Source organism: Drosophila albomicans, chromosome X (genome assembly GCF_009650485.2).
Source record: "Drosophila albomicans strain 15112-1751.03 chromosome X, ASM965048v2, whole genome shotgun sequence".
Classification (NCBI taxonomy): Eukaryota; Metazoa; Arthropoda; class Insecta; order Diptera; family Drosophilidae; genus Drosophila; species Drosophila albomicans.
This window is the reverse complement of record NC_047627.2, coordinates 30947709-30970345: the sequence shown is the minus strand read 5'-3', so window position 1 is coordinate 30970345 and position 22637 is coordinate 30947709. Positions and strand designations below refer to the sequence as shown.

Sequence of the window (22637 nt, the reverse complement as noted above, 5' to 3'; positions counted from 1 at the left end):
ATAGATAAAGAATAGAATAATATACAGAAATGTAAATATTATAATAGATGTTCTTATAATTTATGACTATTCTTAAAACATTTGAGATTGCGAATACTTGAATGTGTTTAAACAAGTAAGAAAGCTACAGTCGAGTGGTCTCGACTATGAGATACCCAAAAAAAAATACTAAAAATATACCGAATGGTATTTTTGTTATATCGATATAGTACCGCATTCAAAATATACCATAGACGGCAAAATGTGCCAGATTGTCGGCCAAAGCAACTAAGACCCCTAGTAAGTAGGCGTTTTTGCCCATACAAATTTATTTCTTTAATAACTTCCACAATTTTTATCTGATCGCAACCAAATTCTCAGGAATCATAACTACTATAGCTATTATTGTATATACCAAAATTCGTAACTCTAGCTTTAAAATTATTCGATTTTTTTGATTTGCAGGGGCGGAAGAGGGCGTGGCAAAAATTTGAAACAAACTTGATCTGCGTGCAAACATAACAAATGCTGTCGAAAAAAAATTAGAGCTCTATCTCTTATAGTCTCTGAGATCTAGGTGTTCATACGGACGGACGGACAGACGGACAGACACACAAATGGACAGACGGACATGGCAGGATCGTCTCGGCTGTTGATGCTGATCAAGAATATATATACTTTATAGGGTCGGAGATGCCTCCTTCTAAAAGTTATAATACCCTTCTACCCTATGGATAGCGTGTATAAAAATATTTGCTGTTTTCAATACATGTTATTTTACATTTTGTACCCTTAAATACGATTAAAACTAATAGAAATGTAAATAGTTTTTCATAACACAACGAAAAAAAACGCCAATTCCAGAGTCAAGACCAAACAACTACAGCGAATAGTCGAGAGTAGAATGGTGTGTGTGGTGGGGAGGGGAAGAGGGCGAGGGCCGCAAGCAGTATTAAGCAGCTCTCTAAGTACAACAAGTACAAGCCAAACAAACATGAACACACACACACATACCAGCATAGTAGAAATATCTATACACACAATTGAAACGAGCAAAACATCCCAACCGGCAAATGGGCAAAGCAACAAGCAAACAAGCCAAGCCAAGCAACAGCAACAGGCTTAAAGGCAACAACAAGTAGAAGACGCAGCAGCAGCGATAAAACATTACCTCTACCTTGACTCTGAACCAAGTAATACACACACACACTCATGCACGCACACGTAGCAGAACGACGAAACGAGAGAGCGAGAAGAAGCAGAAGACAGAAAGAAGAAAAAAAACTGCATGAGAAACGTTATGTGAGCGAAAACAACAACAACAGCAGCAACAACAACGCAGGCGCAAAACACTCTCACTCTCTCTTCGCTGTCGACGCAACGAGCTCAGGTGCCGACGCAGAGCCGAAAGAGCCGAACCGAACCGAAAGCCGAAGAGCCAACGCAGCCGAAGCCGCTGTCGAAGTCGCTGTCAAAGCCGCAGCCGAAGAGCTCGGTTACCTGTAAATATGTTCTTTGCATGTTCTTCACTCTCGCTGTTGGTTCGCTCTCTCTCACGCTCTCACCCTCTCTCAGAAAAAAAAAAGTGCGCGGCTTACGGTGTTTTGCGTTTCGAATTCGCCGCATCTAACTGAGTTTGTTGTAGAGCAACAGAGCTCTGCTGCTTCTGCTTCTGCCGCCGTTGCTGCTGCTGCGTTTTGCGGTTGACTTTGGCCTAACTGCTCAGCGGCTGGCAACACTTGAATACAGTAAGAGGCGAGCCGGCGTTGTGAATGCACGTGTTTTCGCTGCAAAACTGCCAAAAACAAAAAAACACAAAATAAGAAATTCAAACAAATAAAACACAAATTCAAAAAAAGCATACCGAAAATACTCTGAAAATTTTCAAAAACGGTTTCGCGTTACAACAAACAAAAATAAACTCATAAACTGATAAAACTAAAAAAAGAGAATCGTATTTTTTTTGTTTTGTTTTTCAAAGTGCGCTGCACCAAAAAAGCACATTAATCGTGTTCAATATATTATTATAATATACATATACATATACATATATGTTTTGTTTTTGACGTAAAACAACTTGTAAATGATGAAGAAACACAAAAAGTTAAACTGAGCCGAGCTCAAGCATAACAACAAAATAAAAAAAGAAAAAAAAAAACAACCAAGCAAATAATTCTTTTTTTTTTTTGGATAATCGGACCCACACACACACACACACACATTAAAACAGACACACATTTGGATTAGTGTTTTGTTTACTGTTGTGTACGCGCGCGTGATTCTGTGTGTGTGATTTATTCTATGAGTGTTTAGTGCTTTAGTGTGTGTGTGCGATCAACAACAACAACGACAACAACAATTGAGCAATCATGCCGAAAATCTTCTTGATCAAAAATCGCCTGCATCAGCAGCAACAGCGTCTGCTTGAATCACAGAATCTGCTGCAGCACAAGGCGCAGGACGATGAACGTTGCCTTGTGCCGCCTTTAAGTCCAAGCAGCAGCAACAGCAGCAGCCACAGCTCCAATGCAACCGGAGCAACATCAGCAGCCACCGCTCGGGAGGCGTCACCATCGCACACGCCCACGCCTACGCCCACACCGCTAGCACCGAATTCACCGCGACCAACGCGTCCAACGTCGCCAGCGACGCCAACAGCACCCGAACCCGCACCTGCCCCTGCCCCTGAGCCGCAGGGTCAACAGCAGCAGCAGGAGCAGCCACTCAGCCTAACAACAACAACAACATCGTCATCGTCATCAGCATCCTCATCACGCAAACGTTTCCATCATCGACGTCATTATTTCGGACAGACGCGTCACAGTCTCGAGCTGTCGCAGGAATCGTCATCATCATCATCATCATCAGCAACAGCAGCAGCAACAACAGCAACAACAACAACAACTTCGATTTCGACTTCAAATGCCGAAAGCAAACCGCAAAATGGTAAGTTGATATTCGACAGTTCGGCAGCAAGTTTGTTGCCTAAGTCATTTGTTTTTCTGTTCTTTTTTTTTGTGACCCTATGCAAATTGCAACTGCAACTTTACCAAAGAAACAACCAATGAAGAATGCACATAAAACATTTTCATTGGAAACTCTGAAAACTTTCTTACTCAGTTTTTTTTTTTTAATAGAAGAATTTTATGATCCCGATCGGCTCAAATTCGCTTTTGTGGTTCGTTCAGCATTAATTGATTTTGTTTAAAGTTCTTCCAAATGTTTTTTTTTTTCGTTTTTTCTTGCCTCATTTCCATTGTGTCTTGTTCACATTCAAATCGATATCAAATTTTATAGCTTCTTTTGTGCAACTTATTTTTCGATTGTAAAACAGTTGCCAAGCTCGCCACAAATTCATTTTTCGCCATAAACTTAATTAATAATAATTAAAAATAAATCGCAATATATACAAATAAAATAACAAATAAATAAATCATAAATAGATTCATCAAAAATAATAAATAATTAATAACTAGACATAAAAAAATTATGAACAGAAATAAATATAATAATAAATAGAAATGAAAAAATTAAAAAAATAATTAAATGAAAATAATAGATAAATATGTGTGCTATTAATCGATTGCAATTATTGATAATTCATTAATTGTTAAATTTCAAATACTGAATTTGAAAATTTTTCATTAAAATACTTTTTACATTTGACTTAAACAAAAATAAGAAGTTCTACTTGCTTTGCTTTTAAATTGAACATTTTTCAATCTGTGATTTTAAAATCAAACATTCAATAGTTTCAAATAAAGCTCAAACAATTGAAAAAGTTCCAGAAACTGGAATTTCAATTCAATTTTGAGAATAAAGTTCTTGCTGCTTGCTTACATCAATGCTAAGCATTAATTTCTTTAAAAAAATAACTCTTAACTTACGACAACAAATTTCCAAAAAATAATCATCAAATCAGTTCACAACGCAACTGTAATAAAAAGATAAAACAAAAATTTGACATAAGAATAAATTTTAAACACAAATTAAATGCAAACTTGAAGAAGACTAAATTAAAATTTCACACATAAAGTGCAAACATAAAAAAATTCAAAGATACATACAATAAATACAAAATTTCATATACAGTTGAAAATAGTTTAAATACATTCCAAACAAAAATAGTTTAGAAATACAATGCAAACTCATGAAATAATAAAACGTTGAAAACAATTAGAAAATTAAATGCAAACTTAAATGCATATTAAATATAAATTTCGAACGCATATGAAATTGAAATGAAAATAGTTGAGAAATTAAATGCAAACTTAAAGAAAATATCACACAAATTTAAGAAATTTATAATAAAAAGTTGAAATACATTTGAAATGAAAACAAAAATTAAAAAAAAACAAAATTGAATGGCAAACTCTGAAAATCTTTTGTTGAGAGATTGTAATCGAAGTTGGTCACAAAAAAAAAAAAAAAAAAAAAAAAACCAAATGCTTTGCTGAATTTCTGAGAAGCAATAGCAAATATCGCCTGAAGGACTAATTTGAATTTCCTGAAAAAAAGAAGCAAGCGATTTGTTACATTTCGTAGCTCATTACGGGCGACTAACAAACTAACAAGCAAAAAGCTGACAGGCAAATAAATGCTTATGACCATATAATAGCTACAAATCTGTCAGTCAAAATGCTGATGGCTATCGCTGTGTCTGGGGCAAGCTCTGCGAAAACAACTGACAACAAAAACAAATTTTCAAGCATAATCAGCGTCCAAGTCTAGCTTTTGGTTGTTGACGACGCCCACACGACGCGACCCTTGATCGCGTTTGTTTTTTTCTCTCTCTCTCGTTATTGTATTTTTCTACGCCGAAAAAATCTTTGGCAACATCAATCACTTTCATTGAATGAGCTGGGCGAACGAGAAGAGATTCTGAATTCTGAATTCGATTCGCCACGGTTCTCCACTTTTTTTTTTCGGTTTCTGCTCCATCTATTTTGTTGTTGATGTCTTACATAATCGCTCTCGCTGTCTGTCTGTCTGTGCCTATTAAGTCATACTATTCAGATTCACCCTTGACCATGACTAAAACAAAAATACAAAAAAAAAACAATCATGAAATGAGTTGAAGAATATTCATATCAATAAATTCAAATCGTAGAACTTTCTTTTCTAATCAAGAATTTATGTGAACTTTGTCTCGAAAGTGAATTTGGTTGTGTTTTTGTTTTTCTTGATTTTGTTTTTTCGATTTTTACTTCTGAATTTTGTTTTTTTTTGGTGTGTGCTTCAATGATTTTGCGGTTTGCCAAGTGCCAAGTTCGTTGCCTAAGTCTTTTGTTTCACATGCTTAACTGCCCTTTGTCTTTGCAAAAAAAAAACCAACACTTAATATATATATACTATATCATAATTACGTCTAGGAATAGAGCATAATAATAATCATAACAGCATAGAATGGAAGAAGGGAGAGCATGAAATAGGAATGGCTAGCAAAATGTGGAATGGCGTGGCAAGTGTTGTTGTTGTTGCTGCTGTGGAAGTTGAAGTGGATGTGGAAGTGGAAATTACTTGTTGCCTTTGCTTTTGCTCTTGCTCTTGCTGTAGTTGCGGTTGAACCCCAATCTTGAATCTTAAATCACACGCAACAGAAACGCAAACTCGAGGGGATAACTTGAATTTTCAGTTGAACAGCAACAGCAACAAAAATCTTTCAAATGAATACATTTTTTTTCTTTGGCTTTAGCTTTGCTTCTTCAATATTCACATTTTCATTAAATCTCTCAAACAAACTTCAATTTGCTTTTGCTTTTTGTTCTCACCACAAAATTTGCATTTAAAGTGCAACATTTTCATTTGCAACTACAGTTAGCTTTAATTACAGTCTTTGGCGCTGAAATTGAGCTAACTTAAATGTGGTAGCAAAAAATTGAATTTTGAAATTGTGAACTTGCAAAGAAGCTATTAAAGGTTAAAAATTATAGAATTGAATTTCAATTATGAAAAAAATTAAGGAATGGAATTTTGACTTAAGGCTGAAGATTGTGAAACTTCAAACCACGATTCAATGAAAGGCTTTTCCTTTGTGCCGACCTTATAAAGTATATATTATATTATATATTCTTTATCAAATTGTAGAAGTAATTACAGAAATACTTCGGTGTAGCAAATTACTCCATCAGCAATCAGTTTTAGCAGACAATTTAGTATATTTCAACATCTTTGGTATATTTGGAATGCAGTACTTCATTGTTATACCAAATATTGTATATTTGGTATATTTTTAGTATATTTCCGGTATATAAACAGGTAAATCTGATATATTTTGATCCATATTTCGAATGCAATAATATATCAATATACCAAATACAGCTTTTTACTATATTTTTAGTATTTTGCAGTATATTATTAATTGTGGCTGATAATTTGGTATATTTTGAGATCTATGGTATATTTGGATTGCAGTACTTCATTGTTATACCAAATATTGTATATTTGGTATATTTTTAGTATATTTCCGGTATATAAACAGGTACATCTGATATATTTTGATCCATATTTCGAATGCAATAATATATCAATATACCAAATATAGCTTTTTAGTATATTTTTAGTATTTTGCAGTATATTATTTAGAGTGGCTGACAATTTGGTATATTTTGAGATCTATGGTATATTTGGAATGCAGTACTTCATTGTTATACCGAATATTGTATATTCGGTATATTTTAGTATAATTCTGGTATGTGATTACGTTTGTCTAGTATATTTTGAGCCACATTTCGAATGCAATAATATATCAATATACCAAATACATCTTTTTAGTATATTTTTAGTATTTTTCAGTATATTATTTAGTATATTTTAATAATAATACCGCACTGTTTTGCTTTTAGCGTGTTTATTATACTTTACTGGATTGTAATAATAATAAATACAATTGAAGCAAGCGAAATTCACCAGAATTTGAATTTCATAGCTTGCCTTTGTCGTTCGTTAGTTAGTTGGTTACTTGGGTTGGTTAGTCGGTCTGTTTAGTTAGTTAGCTTTTGTGGTTGAACCTGAGCCACCCTGTGGCATCATCTGTGGCAACCGCAACGTTGCCTTAGTTATTGCTTTCAAGCTTGCAGAGAGGCCTTGCCTTTGCCTTTGCATTATTCTGGACATGGCTGTGAGTCAGCTTAGCTTAGCGGTTAACGTTGTTGGCCAAGAACTTCACACACTTGAGCGCACACAAATACCGAAGAGAGAGAGAAGAGAGAGAGAGAGCGAAAGAATCATGTGTGTGTAGAATATATAAAGTTAGTTCAAGTTGTGGCGCAAAAATTATATAACAACAAAGCCACAAATCTCGAAACTTGCTGCTGCTGTTGCTGTTGCTGCAAAAAGTACAAGTCTAGCAGCTAAAACAAAGAGTTGAGAGAAGAAGCCGCAACAAGATGTGGCAAACGAAACTAAAGCAAAAGCACAGCGATACATAGAAGCAGTTAAAAGAGGAAAAGAACTAGCAGAAAACTTGCAACATGATGATGAAGCTGCCTGCCTGAGAAGGGAGCAAGGCAGGCGAAGGAAGTAGGAGGGAGCAGGGAGGAGGGAGGAGTAGCAGACATAGGGCTAGCTTCGCAAAACGTGTAAGTTGACTTTGGGCGTTGCTGCTTCGGCCTGGGCCTGGGCCATTTGTCCAAAGCCAACGCCAAAGTTAAAGCCAAAGCCAAAGTCAAGGCAGCACGAAAAGTGGTAGAACCAGTCAACGGGCAACAAGGGCATGCCACAAAGTGAGCGAGCGAGCGGGAGAGAGAACCAAAAGAAGCCCAAAGCCTGTCTCAAGTGCAACACATAATGTTGACTGTATGTGTGTGTGTGTGTGTGTTTGCCACAGCCATAATTGCTGTTTGGCCAGAGTCTGTGATTTTTTTCTCCTTATTTTTTTTATGTTGTTCTGTTGTTCTCCCAACTATAAATATATGCTTTAGTTGCGTGTGTGCTGCAGCCATAAATATTCATAAGCATTATGGAAGCGCGACCTTAAGACAAGGTCTGATGACTACGCGCCTGTGCCTAGAACAACTCTACTCTATATATACTATATATAGTATATAATTTGAGAAATAAACAGCTGCCACAGTAACTGAACTAACTTCCTGTGGCGTAGCAATCGAGTTTGAGCGATCTTTGCACTTCATTTCATTGCTCATTTCTCTTCTTTCTTCTTGTGCCAAAGTAAAAGTCAATAAAAATACGAAGGAAATTCATTGATAAAGTCGCTGCGATAACTCAACATTGACCACTTAGCACTTGATAACAACAACAACAATAAGACAGGCAGCTGTTAGAAGACAGCCAAAAAGCCAAAAAAGAAAGACACAAAGAGTTGACGCACGCAGATGTTACAACACGCGGCCGGAAGTTAGCGAAAGGTTGCAAAAGTTCTGCCGCTTCCCTCTGGGGCACTTGCCACTTGCCACTTCTTGCCCCAGCTGTGCAACAACTGACTGCCAAAAGCAAAAGTAAATGCAACAGACGCCGCTGTTTGCTTCTAGCCATTTCTTTTGCTCAACGAATAAAGAACAAAAAACTCTTCGACAGCAAATAAAAATTGTAATAAAATGTTGCAAACTTTTAGAACATTTGTCAGTCAACAAATTCTTCAAATTTAACAAAGCTTTGAAAGCAAACTCATTATAAATTAAATCAAAAATCAATTCTAATAAAATGCAGCCACATTAAAATGCATTGAATTCAAGAAAAAGCACTCAAATGTTGGTTATAAAATTTTAGATTTGTTCTATGAAGATTCCGAGCAAAAAGCTGTTTAAAGCACTTCCAACAAAATGTCAAAAAAATCATGAATATAAAATCAAAAGAGTTGTAGAATAAAATCTATAAAATTTCGAACACTTCGAAATAATAAAATTCATAAAATTTCTAATTATAAATGCAATTCAAAATTAAATATTAAAAAAATACTAAGAACACTAAAAAATACTGCAATCTATGAAATTTCTAACTACAAACCCAATTTTCAAATAAATTTTTAAGTAATAGAATACTACAAAATAATAAAATCTATTAAATTTCTAATTATAAATGTAATTAGAAAATAGAATAATATCACAAAGTAAATAATACTTAAAATATAAAAAATACTTATTAATAATATATTAAAATAATACTAATTCAAACATATTTCAAATAGCGCAAGTTGATAAACTTGTCTCTCTAATTACAAATGAAAATTTAAATTCAAATGTTAAGTAACAAAATTTGTAATTGAATTCAACGTAAAAGAAACTGAAACTAAACGAAATCTATAATTGAATTCAACGTGAATACAATTATATTCAACGTGAAGCTAAATCAAGAATTTAAAAAAAAGTTCGTAACTCCCATTTGAATTGGTTGCCAACAAACAAAATTCTCAAACATTTGCACAATTCAAATAGTTTAGTTTAGAAAAAAACAATTGGCAACTCTTTCCCAGTTTCATCAGCAATTGAAGGCACATGTTGTGTTGTGTTGTTCTGTTGTGCACAATTTGAAGATCACCGTGTTTGGGAATCCTTGGTCTCAAGTTCGTTGCCTAAGTCATTTGTATTCAGGTTTTTCTGCACTGTGAGTCTGTGAGGCAAGAAATGTTCTTACCTGCTGACTGACTGATAAACAATGCAGTTGTCTACCTGTTTTTTTTTTGTTAAGGGCTGACTCTACTAGCTACCTCACGCTCAACTTCCATCTCTCTCTAGCACACACACACACCGTAGAAGGTAGAAAATCAGAGATTTGACAATCAGAAAAGAGAGAAAAAAGTAAAGAAAAGAAAAGAATATACGAAGCAAGCAGCTAAAGCAAAAAGGGCAAGAATCCTGCACAAATTCAAAGCCGAGATTTATTTGTGCAGTGAATCAACACACACACACACACCTATACACACCTATACACACACACACACACTCCCATGCAGAGGGAGCGACGCCAAACTGGTCTCAAGTGCTGCGCTCGACTGCGTCCCGCGCTTGTATTTGAAATATACAAAAAGGCGAGGAGGAGGCGCAGTTGGGAAAAAAAAATAAATATAAATAAAGAATAATAATAAAGGAAGCGAGGTTTTTTCTTCTGCTTTGGGCTCTCTTCTGTACATTTTTATTTTTCTGACGCTGACGCAGCAGTTGGAGCACAAAAAAAAGAAAAAATACCTGACCAAAGAGCGTTCGCCTTCATCTTCTTTGTACTATATATTTGATTTTGCTTTTTTTTCAGCATAAGCATGAAAATGCATTTATAGAGTTGTCGTTTAATTCAAACAAGAATTTCCCTTTTTATAATTCGAGAGACACATCATCATTGAAATTCTGAGTTCTGATCAATTTTTACTGGTTTTATGCAGTGTCAATAACTTGTAAATTGTTTGCTTGCTGACTGTATATTTATTAGTATTTAGTATAATTATTTGTATTTTTAATACATATGGAAACTCGTTTTTTGGGGCGGACGACAATAAACCATCAAATTATTGCAGTTTGTTTTTGCTTCTTATGAATACGCATGCACATATGTATATATTTATATACAATTTTAATTTGCGATTGAAACACGTTTAACACTCAACAATAGAACTTGTTTCCCTTTTGTTGTTGTTGTTTTTTGTTGATAAAAAAAAGTTAACTGTTGTTTTGTTTAACGCTAAAGAGACGAACGAGTTTCGCATTCCGCATGCTTCAGAATTTCAATTTCGATTGTTGATTCTTCTGTTGCTTTTTTTTGCTTTTTTTTGCGCGCGCTCATCTGAATGACTGAAAGAATTGAGCTGAAATAAGATCATCTTATAATATATGATATAATGGCATTTTCAATATATTTTCGAATCTACTTTATTATGTCATGTTTTCATACCAATCTTCAAGTATAAATATAATATATATTTTTTACATAGCAAGGCAAACGGCGAGAGGAAATGTGTCCCTCTAACATCCGTTTAAAGGAAAAGGAAACTCAACTTGTTTTATGTTTGCCTTCGTCGAAGGTGTTCGGACTATAAATAGACAGACAGTTGTTGAAATCGATCGAGAGACAGAGCAAGAGCAACAGAGAGAGACAGAAGATTCAGCTTGCATTTAATTCAAGTGTGCGAAATTTTTGTTCGTTCAATTGTTGTTGTTGTTTGATTGCAATGCAAATTGCATTGTTTAAATAGCATTTAAATGCATTTAGTTATTGATTAAACAAATTATGGGCTCGTTTTCTCAAATGATTTATTGTACTTGTATGTTAAACAGTTTCCGCTCGCCAAAATGTCAATGCCAATTGCCACAGTCGGTGCTTCCTCCCCCTCCTCACCGTGTCTCTTGCCTTCATCACTGGAAACTACAGTTTCATTCAAGGGAAGATCGTCTCAAGATTACAGCATTGTAAGCAATTCAGATTTAGATAAGATTACGTAGATGTAAAGTCAAGATTAATTGGATTTGTGTGAATCAAAGGGGTTTAAAATGTAGTGGAACGATTGGGAATGGAACACGGTAAAGAAATTCAATGGAAAAATGTTTGGTAGCATGTTGTACTGTTTCACAGTCATTTTACCATATGTGTATGGAGGTGGAACGAAATGGAATGGAACACAAAAAAAAGTCGCCTCAATTCTCTCGCTATTTAATGTAAGCTTTTCTTTCATTTCATTATAACTAAAGCATACTAGCAGATTGGATCTTAGAAACGAAATGGAATGGAACAAAGTTCAATAACTTCAACAATTTCTCAAAGCATATTATCAGTTGACATTAAAATAGCAAAGGCCAGATGCATTAGAGCCGTACTTTTAAGCTAAAGTCATTGCGGAACAAAGTGGAATAGAACACGCAACTAGTTAAATGTGTAATTTGGAGGTGAGGTCACTTCGGGTATAATAAGGTAAGCAGGCAATTCCAATAAACTGAAATTGCATTGAAACAAAGTGGAATGGAATAAAGTGGAATGAAACACAATGAAACGGAGCAAAGTGGAATGAAACACGCAGCTCAACTCCAAGTTGAGGTCGCACTTTTCACAAATGAGGTTATGAGGGCGTATCGATAAACGTTAAAATTGCATAGAAACAAATTGGAATGGAACACACTAAATTGCATGCAACGATGCGACAGCGACAACGACAACAATAGCAAGCAGCTATTACAACAAATTAATGACAATATCAATAAGCTGCTGCTGCTGCTGCTGGGCAAAAGTCTAAAGCTGAAAGCAGATAAAGCAATTCAGAAGATACAACAACAACAACAAAACAGCATTAAACAGTTGCATGCACACCTACTGCATGTGTGTGTGTGTGAGTGTGTGAGTGTGTGTGGATATGCACATGTAATGCACACACTAGTGTCATGTATTTTTCAGGTCAGGGTTGACTTGTGACTGACTAAATGAATGAATGAATGAATTGAATGCATGAATGCGCCCCGCCAACTGTCCCCATATGTGTGTGTGTGTATGTGTGTGTGTGTGCGAGTGTGTGTGTGTGCACGACTAACTAAAACATTGACAATTTGTAGCGACAACAATGTATGCGTTTTATATAAAACGTTGCTGTAGCGGTTCAGCTAAAAACAAAAAAAAAATCTACAACTGTCTCTCTCTCTCTTGCTCTCTCTCTCTCTCTCTCTCGCTCTGAGTGAACCTGTTATGCACTTGACAACCGTTGATGCCGATGCCTAAGCTGATGATGATGCTTCATTAGGGCCGCATTGTGAACAATTTTTCTTCATCCTCCTCCAAAATTTCATTGCCAAAAACAATCTCGTTTTTTTACAAATATTTCCCGATATTACGACAGGGAACAAACGCATCGCTTTGTTTTCGGTTTCCTTTTGTTTCGTTTCATTTTCAGTTTCGTTTTTTTTTTTTTTTTTTGATTTCATTGGTTGTGCAATTTTGCACATCTGTAGCCGCAACATAACAGCCCCGAATTGGTCAATATTTGACCTATGAATTTGTGAAATTTCTTTGAAATACATTTTGTGTGTTTTTTTTTTTTTTCTTACTTTTCGGTTGATCGCTTAACCGATTTGCATAAAACGGCAATTTCCATATCGATGGCATGCGATGTGTCATTCGATGTGAAATGCGTGCAAATGCGGGTATGCTAGACTAGCTGTATACCCTTCAACTTTGTGGAAGATTAACAACAAAAGCAAATCGTCTATGAAATTTCATAGCTTCAGCTCGCATAGTTCGAGTCGAGTTCCGTTTAGGTATTTGTGACAAATTTCGTTTTTTTTGTAGAGCAGGAAATCAAATTTTGGCCAAATGACAACAACATAACAAATTTCACAACTTTTAGCACGCAGCGATTCAGTTGAAATTCTTCTAGTTTTTTGGCCAACATGCGTGATCAACTGTAGTTTGTCTCTCTTTTGGAATTCTCGCTAAATCTGATTGAATAAGTCTCAAAAACAGTTAAGTTTTTGTTTAGGCTGCTTTTGGTATATTGCAGTATTGCATTTGTAAATGAAATTGGTATATTTTTACAATAATACCATAAAAATCTATGTTGTAAGTAAATTGCAACAAATAATCTGACAATCTGGTATATTTAGTGCTTGCTCTATGGTATATTTTAGATGTTGTAGTATGTCAATATACCAAATATAACATTTGGTATGTAAGTTGCAACAAATAATCTGACAATCTGGTATATTTAATGCTTGCTCTATGGTATATTTTAGATGTTGTAGTATATCAATATACCAAATATAACATTTGGTATATTTAACTGCTGCATTGTTATATAATTTGATATGTTTTCTTATATAAATAATCTGACAATCTGGTATATTTAGTGCTTGCTCTACGGTATATTTTAGATGTTGTAGTATATCAATATACCAAATATAACATTTAGCATGTAAGTTGCAACAAATAATCTGACAATCTGGTATATTTAGTGCTTGCTCTATGGTATATGTTGAAAGTAGTAGTATATTAATATACCAAATATATCATTTGGTATATTTAAGTATTACATTGGTATGTAATTTTATGTTTTCTAACGTTTGGTATATTTTGTATGCATTAGTATATCAATATACCAAATTCTGCATTATATATTAAATTGATACATTTTCTTACCATCTATCGACTCTATAAATTCTTTCTCGCTAAATCTGATTGAATAAATCTCAAAATAACAGTTAAGTTTTTGTTTATGGTGCAATTTTAATCAGAGTTCGAGTTGCTTAAACAATGTTTGAATCGGAGTGCGTTGATAATGCTGTTTACATGAGAGGAGGGGAACGCTGCGTGAAGCATCACTTTTAGGTTTCAATACCAAAAACACTTTGAAATCTATCTATATATAAAATTGTCAAATTGCCGCTAATTTGTACAGTTGCCCAATTTGAGTGTGTGTGTGTGTGTGTGTGTTTGGCCACACCCCAATTGAAACCACACAGAGCATACGAAGCACAGCAGGCAGGCAAAGTAACCGCTATCCAAGTTGGCAATGTCAGCAATTTCAATATCAATATCAAGTTCGTTGCCTAAGTCTTTTGTTTGGCCGCAAGTGAAATTTGACGACAATCGAAAACAAAACAAAAATAAACCTATGAAAAACAGCATGAAAAATGCGTCGCAAGCAAGAAACAAACAATAAATGAAAAACAATAAATTATCAAATAAATGCATTTAATAAACAAATCAAAATATATATCAACATATATATATCTTCATTATTATTATTAGTATTATTATTATTTTCTGGCTTTTTTTGTAAGCTTTAAGAGGCAAGCACAAAGCAAACACACACACACTCAGACGTCACACTCATGGCGCACACACATAAAATTGAGTAAAAAATAAAAAAAAAAAAGAGAAAAAAAAATCTACCGGTTTTCAAGGTTAGGCTCCGCTTTAACTGTATTAACACCGGGCCCGTAATCACAGCAGCCGCAGCAAAAGTTACGTCATAAATGAACAACGCACACAGAGCGCGCCACAGCAACAGCAGCAGCAACAACAACAACAACAAGAGACGGCGACAACTTTTGTTGCGCCTGCTGCGGTTTTGGCTCATTTCATTTGATCGACGAAAAAAAAAAAAGAAATATATTTATGTATATACAAAAACAAAAAACCCGAGACTGAAAACTGAAATTCAAACTGCAACAACAAACAAACAATTTTACGCATAATTTCATATTTGTAACAAAATACACACAAGAGGGGAGAGCTAGAGACCGACTCATTGATATGCATAATGTTGTAAGTGGGAGTTTACTTAATACTTAATACAAAAAAAAAATCTCGTTGTTGTTGCTGGGATGCTTAACTTGTTTTCCATTGATCTGGTTGTTGTTGCTGACAATGTGGGTCAAAACTGGTAGGTAGATGGCAACGAAAGCAACAAAAGGGTCGAGACACTGCATCATTTCATACAGTTTACAGTTTACAGTTTTAAAACAGCAACAACAACAACAGCAACGACAGTGCAAATTGTCGTCCGTGTGGCAATAAATATTGAAGCAACAATCGAATGCGAATGCCACAGCGACAACATTTTAAAATGAAACCAAGCGTTGCCCATCATCATCATCATTAACTTGATCATTATTAAATTCTGTATATTTTGCATCCATCTATGTAAAAGCTTGGCTCTTGTGTGTATTGACACATATATTTTTACATACATGGTCGATGCTGTAATCATCTCTCGCCTGTAACGGTTGAGAAGGTCAACCAGATGCGGTTTTTCATTTCCACAACCAAAAAAAAAGACAACGCAGCATCCACAGCTAAACTGTCTGACTAACTGCAAAACCTGATTATCAATTAGGCAAGTGCATTTATAAATTTAATGGCACACACAATAACATAATATCATATGTTGCCCCAAATCTCTTGTTGCACGCAACTTTTCCCCCACGCAAGCCACAAAAATGTCGTGCACAACACACACAAATCTAATTAAAAAGTTGGCAATCTGGTATATTTAGTGCTCTATATAGTATATTGATATACCAAATAAAGCTTTCGGTATATTTTTGAACAAAAATATCGTTATTTTTTCGAAATCGAATTAAAACGAAAGCTGCAAGAAATATATAGTATATTTAGTGCTCTATGGTATATTTTGAATGTAGCAGTATATCGTTATACCACATACAGCTTTTGGTATATTTTTGTACTATATTAAATTTTGCTATATTTTAAAAAGAATATCGTCCTTTACAGAAATTGCTTGGTATATTTTGAATGTAGCAGTATATTGATATACCAAATTAAGCTTTCGGTATATATTTGAACAATAATACCGTTATTTTTTCGAAATTTATGCTCAACAACATAGAAATCGAATTAAAACGAAAGCTGCAAAAAATATATAGTATATTTAGTGCTCTATGGTATATTTTGAATGTTGCAGTATATTGTTATACCACATACAGCTTTTGGTATATTTTTGTACTATATTGGTATATTAAATTTTGGTATATTTAAACAAGAATATCGCTCTTTGCAGAAATTGTATGGTATATTTTGAATGTAGCAGTATATTAATATACCAAATATTGATTTGGGTATATTTGTATATTTCATTCGTATATTGGTACATTTTTCTACATTTTACTGCAAAAATGCATACATTTTCTTAATATACTGAAAACCTTCTAGGTAGTGAAAAACTATTTGCTAGCTAAACACAATTGATCACAAATTACTTTATACTACACTAATGAGAGTGTCGACGAGCGTACTTCAAATTCACTTTTGCCACTAATACCGAAAGTCGTTGTTGTTGTTTTTGTTGTCGATAGCTCAATGCTAAGCTAAACGCATACAAACACAATTTCTAATGCATTGCTCAAGTGTTTGCTATTCAATAACAACAACAACAGCAGCTTTCAATTTCAGTTTAAATTCTAGACGAAAATTGAGTCAGCATAGAGCTTGACAACAACTATTTTTCAACGGCGCATCAACAACAACAAATATACATATATATTCGAAAGAGATCGAGGCCGTTGTAATACAAAAAGTGCAACAAACTGTTTAACAAAGACGCGAAAACAAAAAAAAAATAAAAATGTGTAAAAAAAAAAAGAAAAACAAAATCAAACAAACGGGCCGCAACTAAAGTCGAAACGAAACTTTTGTTTGAAATGGGCAAAGTTTTAACGCAATTGCGTTAAATGATTTTGTTGTTGGTATTTTCACAGGGGGAGACAAAAAGTGTGAGGAGGAGAAGACTGTGCCCCGTTGTAAATGTTAATGAGACATGCACGAAGCGACAACGAAGCTCAGTTCTATGGCTTTGGGGGAATAAGCCAACGGACTTGCTGCGGCCAAATGAAACAATTGCAATTTATGTATCAACTTGAAATATACGAAAGTAAATATTGTCGAGGCAAATTTACAAATTATAGTGCATAGAAAAACATATACTATATATAGGCAATGAAATAAATAAGTGTAATTTATGCAGCAACTTAAGAAACAAAAAATAACAAAAATAAATAAATGAATAGTAAATATAAAAATACTAAATTAAGTAATTAAAAGAAAATTAAAAAATTATAAGATAAATCCAATACTAAAAAAAAGAACATTAAATAAATATGACAACTTACTAAATAAAAAAAATTATAAAGCAATAATATAAGATATGAAAACAAAAAAGAAAGACGAGTGTGCTTGACTGTGAAATACCAAAATATACCAAAAAAAAATATACCAAAAATATCAAAAAAAAAATTTACCGTATTTGGTATATTGATATGGCACTAAATTAAAAATATACCACAGAGCACAAAATATACCAAATAAATATACCAAAAATATCAAATTTTTACCGTGTTTAGTATATTGATATAGCACTACGTTAAAAATATACCGCAGAGCACAAAATATACCAAATCAATATACTAAAAATATCAAATTTTTACCGTATTTAGTATATTGATATAGCACTACATTAAAAATATACCATAAAACACAAAATATACCAAATAAATATACCAAAAATATCAGATTTCCACCGTATTTGGTATATTGATACAACACTAACTTTAAAATATACCGCAGAGCACAAAATATACCAAAATATGTCAGGCACAAAATAATAATACCCTTCTACCCTTATAGGTATTAAAGGGTATTAATATTACATTTATGTTATTAAATACAGAACAAAGAATTAATATAGCACTTGTTCTACATAAAATTAACAAATTAAAATAATAAATATTAATCTCTTGAGCAAATGACATAAAATACAAATTAATATAAACTTTTCAAAATAATTTCAATTTCAACGAACAATTATTTCGATATCATCTAGTATTTAGTTCAGCTAACTCACAACTGTAGTTGTTGTAGAATATAGCACAAATAGTATCTTTTTTTTTGGTGAGTAAGTAGCGAACAGTCAATCGGTAATATTGGTCGTAACAATTAGCACACATACAAATGCACACGAGAGAGACATTGTCACAAAAGTTGCGAGTTCGTCAGTCATTCACTCATTCACTCACTCAGTCAGTCAGTATTGTTTGCTTTTGCTTTTGCAGTTGCAGTTGCATTGTGTTTTAGTAGCTGTTTAGCATGCTTCTTTGTGCAACTCACACACACACACTCACACACACATAAATGGCAAAGCTGCAAAGCAGTCATAAAATTTAGGTCAACGCAAAATAATATATTCATTCTAAAAGCGTTGCGTTTGGTCACTTTGAAGCGTGTCGAATATTAGAAATATGTTGACAAACTCATTTGCGTTTTGTTGCCAGTTTCCAGTTGTGTTTTTTTTTCTTACCTTTGGTTTGCTGCCTCATTGTTTGTGCAACGTGCTTAACGGAAATGCATTAACAATTGCACAAGATGAGCGCAAAGCACTTCAGTCGCTCGAAACTTTAACTTTAGCATCAAAATTATAAAATACTAAAATCAATAAACACTTTTGGCATTGATTTTATCATTAAAATTCAGCAATGGGAAATATTATTTAATAATCACATCAAGATTGGAAAATAAATAAATGTGAAATACGCGCTATTACCCAATATACCGAAAAAATACTAAATGTTGTATTTGGTATACCGATAAATATACTAAAATAATATACCGAAAAAATACAAAATTCTGTATTCAGTAGAGCAATATATTGCATAATATACCAAAAAATACTAAATGTTATATTTGGTATACCGATAAATATACCAAAATAATATACCGAAAAAATACAAAATTCTGTATTCGATAGAGCAAGTTATTACCCAATATACCGCTAAATACTAAATGTTGTATTTGGTATACCGACAAATATACCAAAATAATATACCGAAAAAATACAAAATTCTATATTCGATAGAGCAAGATATTACATAATATACCGAAAAATACCAAATGTTATATTTGGTATACCGATAAATATACCAAAATAATATACCGAAAAAATACAAAATTCTGTATTCGATAGAGCTAGATACAAATACAATTTAATATTACATTGCGGTATTATTTTGAAAATATACCAAATTCATATACCAAAAATACTAAATGCTAAATTTCTTATATCGATATACTACAATATTATTCTTAAAATATACCGTATTTATATATCGAAAAAATATTGAATACTATATAGCGGTATAATGCTTAAAATATACTAAATTAATATATTAAAATAATTCTAAAGGCTCTTTTTGATATATCGACAAGTTCCAACCACTTTCTAAGCAAATACTGAACTCTGACGCAAATTACAGGGTATTAGGCTTAGACTTAAATGGCTCAATAGTAGATGGAAAAATGAAAAATGAAAAGCCTGGCCACTTAATAATAAACAATGTAAACGAGTTAACGAGCCAGAATGAAACAGAGCAAGGTTAACATTGACATTAATACCGCAAAGAACAAAAACAAAAACAAAAAAAAACTATATAAACGAAACCAACAAACAAACAAATTGAAGCACATAGATAGAATAAAGCAGCAACAACAACAACAACAACAAGAGCAAAAAGCAACTGTAATTAGCAGCTGCACAAAACGTAGCACACATGTTATTGTAATTGTGTGTGTGTTTGTGTGTGTGTGTGTGTGTGTTTAGTTGTTGTTGTTGTTGTCAAGCATGTGGTTTGCAATTTAAGACGCGCTTTGAGCTTGAGAGCTGTCAGCAAACAGCGGCAGCAGCTGAGGCCAGCGCTTCAACTTGGAATAAAAAAAAAAACATTGCTGAATCTCAAGTCGACAGTCTTCAAGTCTTCGACACTGTCTTCAGTCTTCAGTCTTCAGCCTGCGTCTCTTTGTCTCAGTGTCAAGTCACCATCTGCAGCTCTCAATCTATCTCGTTGCTGTGGCATTTGGATGCTGTCGATATCTCAAATGCTACACACACACACACACACACACACACACCGACACACACATCCCAATCTTTGTGTGTGTGTTCACATACAAGTATTTCAACTCGTATACGTTGCAATTTTGACCTTGAAATGCGGCAGCAGTTAACAATTTGTGTAGGCTAAATGGCTGCATTCAAAGAGGGCGGCGGCGGTGTTAGGGGGCGGGGCAGGGGAAGCAGCTGGCTGTCAACAAGGCTGCTGTGTCATTCAATTTGGATTTACTGGGTTAATGTTAAGTTAAATGTTTTTACGTGGTTTACGTTTCTGTGCTAAGCAATTCTTAATAGAAATCAAAAGACTTAGGCGACGAACTTGAAAGATGCCAGTCAAATAGCAAAGCAGCAGCAGCAGGTGGATGGTGGCGACAGAAAGAGAGAAAGAGACAGCCACACTGAATGCCAAGCCAAAAAGAATCGAACAGAGAATTTTGAGAACAATTTTAGCAGAAGAAAGACAACAAGAGAAAGAGAAAGATTTTGGCTAAAGGAAGAAAATCTCAAGAATTTTACAGAAAGCAAAGAACGAAGATTCTAGATGCTGAAAAGAGAAGTTAAGGAATATAAGCGAAGGGTTTAAAACAAAACAAATATACTAAATGCTATATTTGGTATAATTATTATTCTTAAAATATACCAAATTAATATTTAATAAAACGATATACAATTACAATATAATATACAATTATATTATGTTAAAAATATACCAAATTAATGTACTGAAAAAATACTAAATGCTATATTTGGTATAATTATATACCATTATGGTATTCTTTTATTCTTAAAATATAACAAATTAATGTACTGAAAAAATACTAAATGCTATATTTGGTATAATTATATACCATTATGGTGTACTTTTATTCTTAAAATATAACAAATTAATATTTGGTACAATGGTATACAATTACAATATAATATTATGTTTAAAATATACCAAATTAATATACTGTAAAAATAATAAAGTCTATATTTGGTATATACTATGACGTTCGACATGAAAGTGAAAGCAACTAAAGGAATTCTTAGCAACAAAAATAGAACTGTTAAAGTCAATGTTAAAATCAGTTAAAAATGTTAAAAAGTTAACATTGCTGTTAACTTAACAGTGCGCTCCTTCAACTTCCCAAAAAATACTATTAAATGAAATCAAAGTATGTCCACAATTAAAGAGTTCTTCCTTCTCTCAATAAATTTCAAAGCATGTTAGCAAAAAACTTAACATTCCTGTTAATAACAGCATGTTAACAGCAACAGCATGCAAGCATGTTGCCCGCACATTTTTGCTGTCGGCAAACACCTAAAAGCAACAAATTGCAGCACAAATTATAAAGTTGCCAAAAAGTAACGCGTCGGCATTTATAATGTATAATTTATAAACCACCCAAAAAAACAAAAAAAAACGAAACACTGAATGAAGCAAAAAGCGAGAAGAAGAAGAAAAGAAGCAGCGAAAGAAAAACGAGATTAAAGTTGACTTCGGTTGATTTTAGCGCATCGATAAACTTAATTGCATGCCACTTAATGCATTTTAAAGTTTGCGCCCGAAACCTGAGACCCTGCGATCGATGTGCGGAGTATGTTTGTGTGTGTGTGCGTGTGTGTGTGTGTGTGTGGACTAATAAAGACCTTGGAACGGCCCCTGGACGCCCTTAGAAATCGAACTATCAACAGCTGCCCCGTTCGAAACCCGAAGCCAACAAAAAAAATACAAAATCCCAGACAGTTTTTATCCTTTTAAGAGTTGTTGTTGTTCTATTTGTTGTTGCTGGGGCGTTAGAGACAAATTCATTTAAACGCAGATCGCTTAGGCAATAAATTTATAGACTGCCCTCAAGCAGTTAGAAACCCAAAAAGAGAAGAACTTAAAGACGGGGATCATTAGAATTGCAAAAATGGAAAAAAATAGGGGCGCTGTTTAAGCTTTTGCCAGCATACTACATAATTTTGTGCAGCAGGGATCAAGTTTTATGCGCTGCGCTTTCGCATTAGGTCATTTGGTCAAAGCACCTGTTAGGAGATCTCTTCCTTTCATCCTCCTTCCTTTTTCAACTTCCTTTTTTCTCTCTCAAACGGATGCATTCATCAATTTGGCGGCCAACAGGAAGCTATGCCTTCTGTTTTTTTTTTGTGTGTTTGGCAAATCATTCGCTTGGGCTTTGACAAGGGTCGAGCATCTGCCACAAGGCAGAAGGCAAAAGGTGCCCAACACACACACACACACATACATTTGAAAAAACGCACTTGTCATTCTTGCAAAAAAAGACAGAACAATAAAAGGAACCAAGTCTCCAAAGACAAGACAAGAAAATTGATTAGCTGTCGACTA

General features: G+C 33.9%; 1 protein-coding gene and 1 long non-coding RNA gene across 5 annotated transcripts in view; one reads left to right on the top strand and one right to left on the bottom strand.

Annotated features, from left to right (window-relative positions):
* The window catches only part of LOC127565473 (uncharacterized), a 106321-nt gene that overhangs the window by 79944 nt on the left and 3740 nt on the right, over window positions 1–22637 (bottom strand). For both annotated transcript variants that reach the window (XR_007954783.1, XR_007954780.1), the window contains exon 2: window positions 3867–3913. This is a non-coding gene — a long non-coding RNA (uncharacterized LOC127565473). The remainder of the gene's footprint in view (window positions 1–3866; window positions 3914–22637) is intronic.
* Window positions 2707–22637, top strand: part of LOC117566816 (transcriptional regulator ovo) — a 32111-nt gene continuing 12180 nt past the window's right edge. For all 3 annotated transcript variants that reach the window (XM_052003996.1, XM_052003998.1, XM_052003993.1), the window contains exon 1: window positions 2707–2925. The gene's annotated coding sequence lies outside the window, so the exon portion shown is untranslated. The remainder of the gene's footprint in view (window positions 2926–22637) is intronic.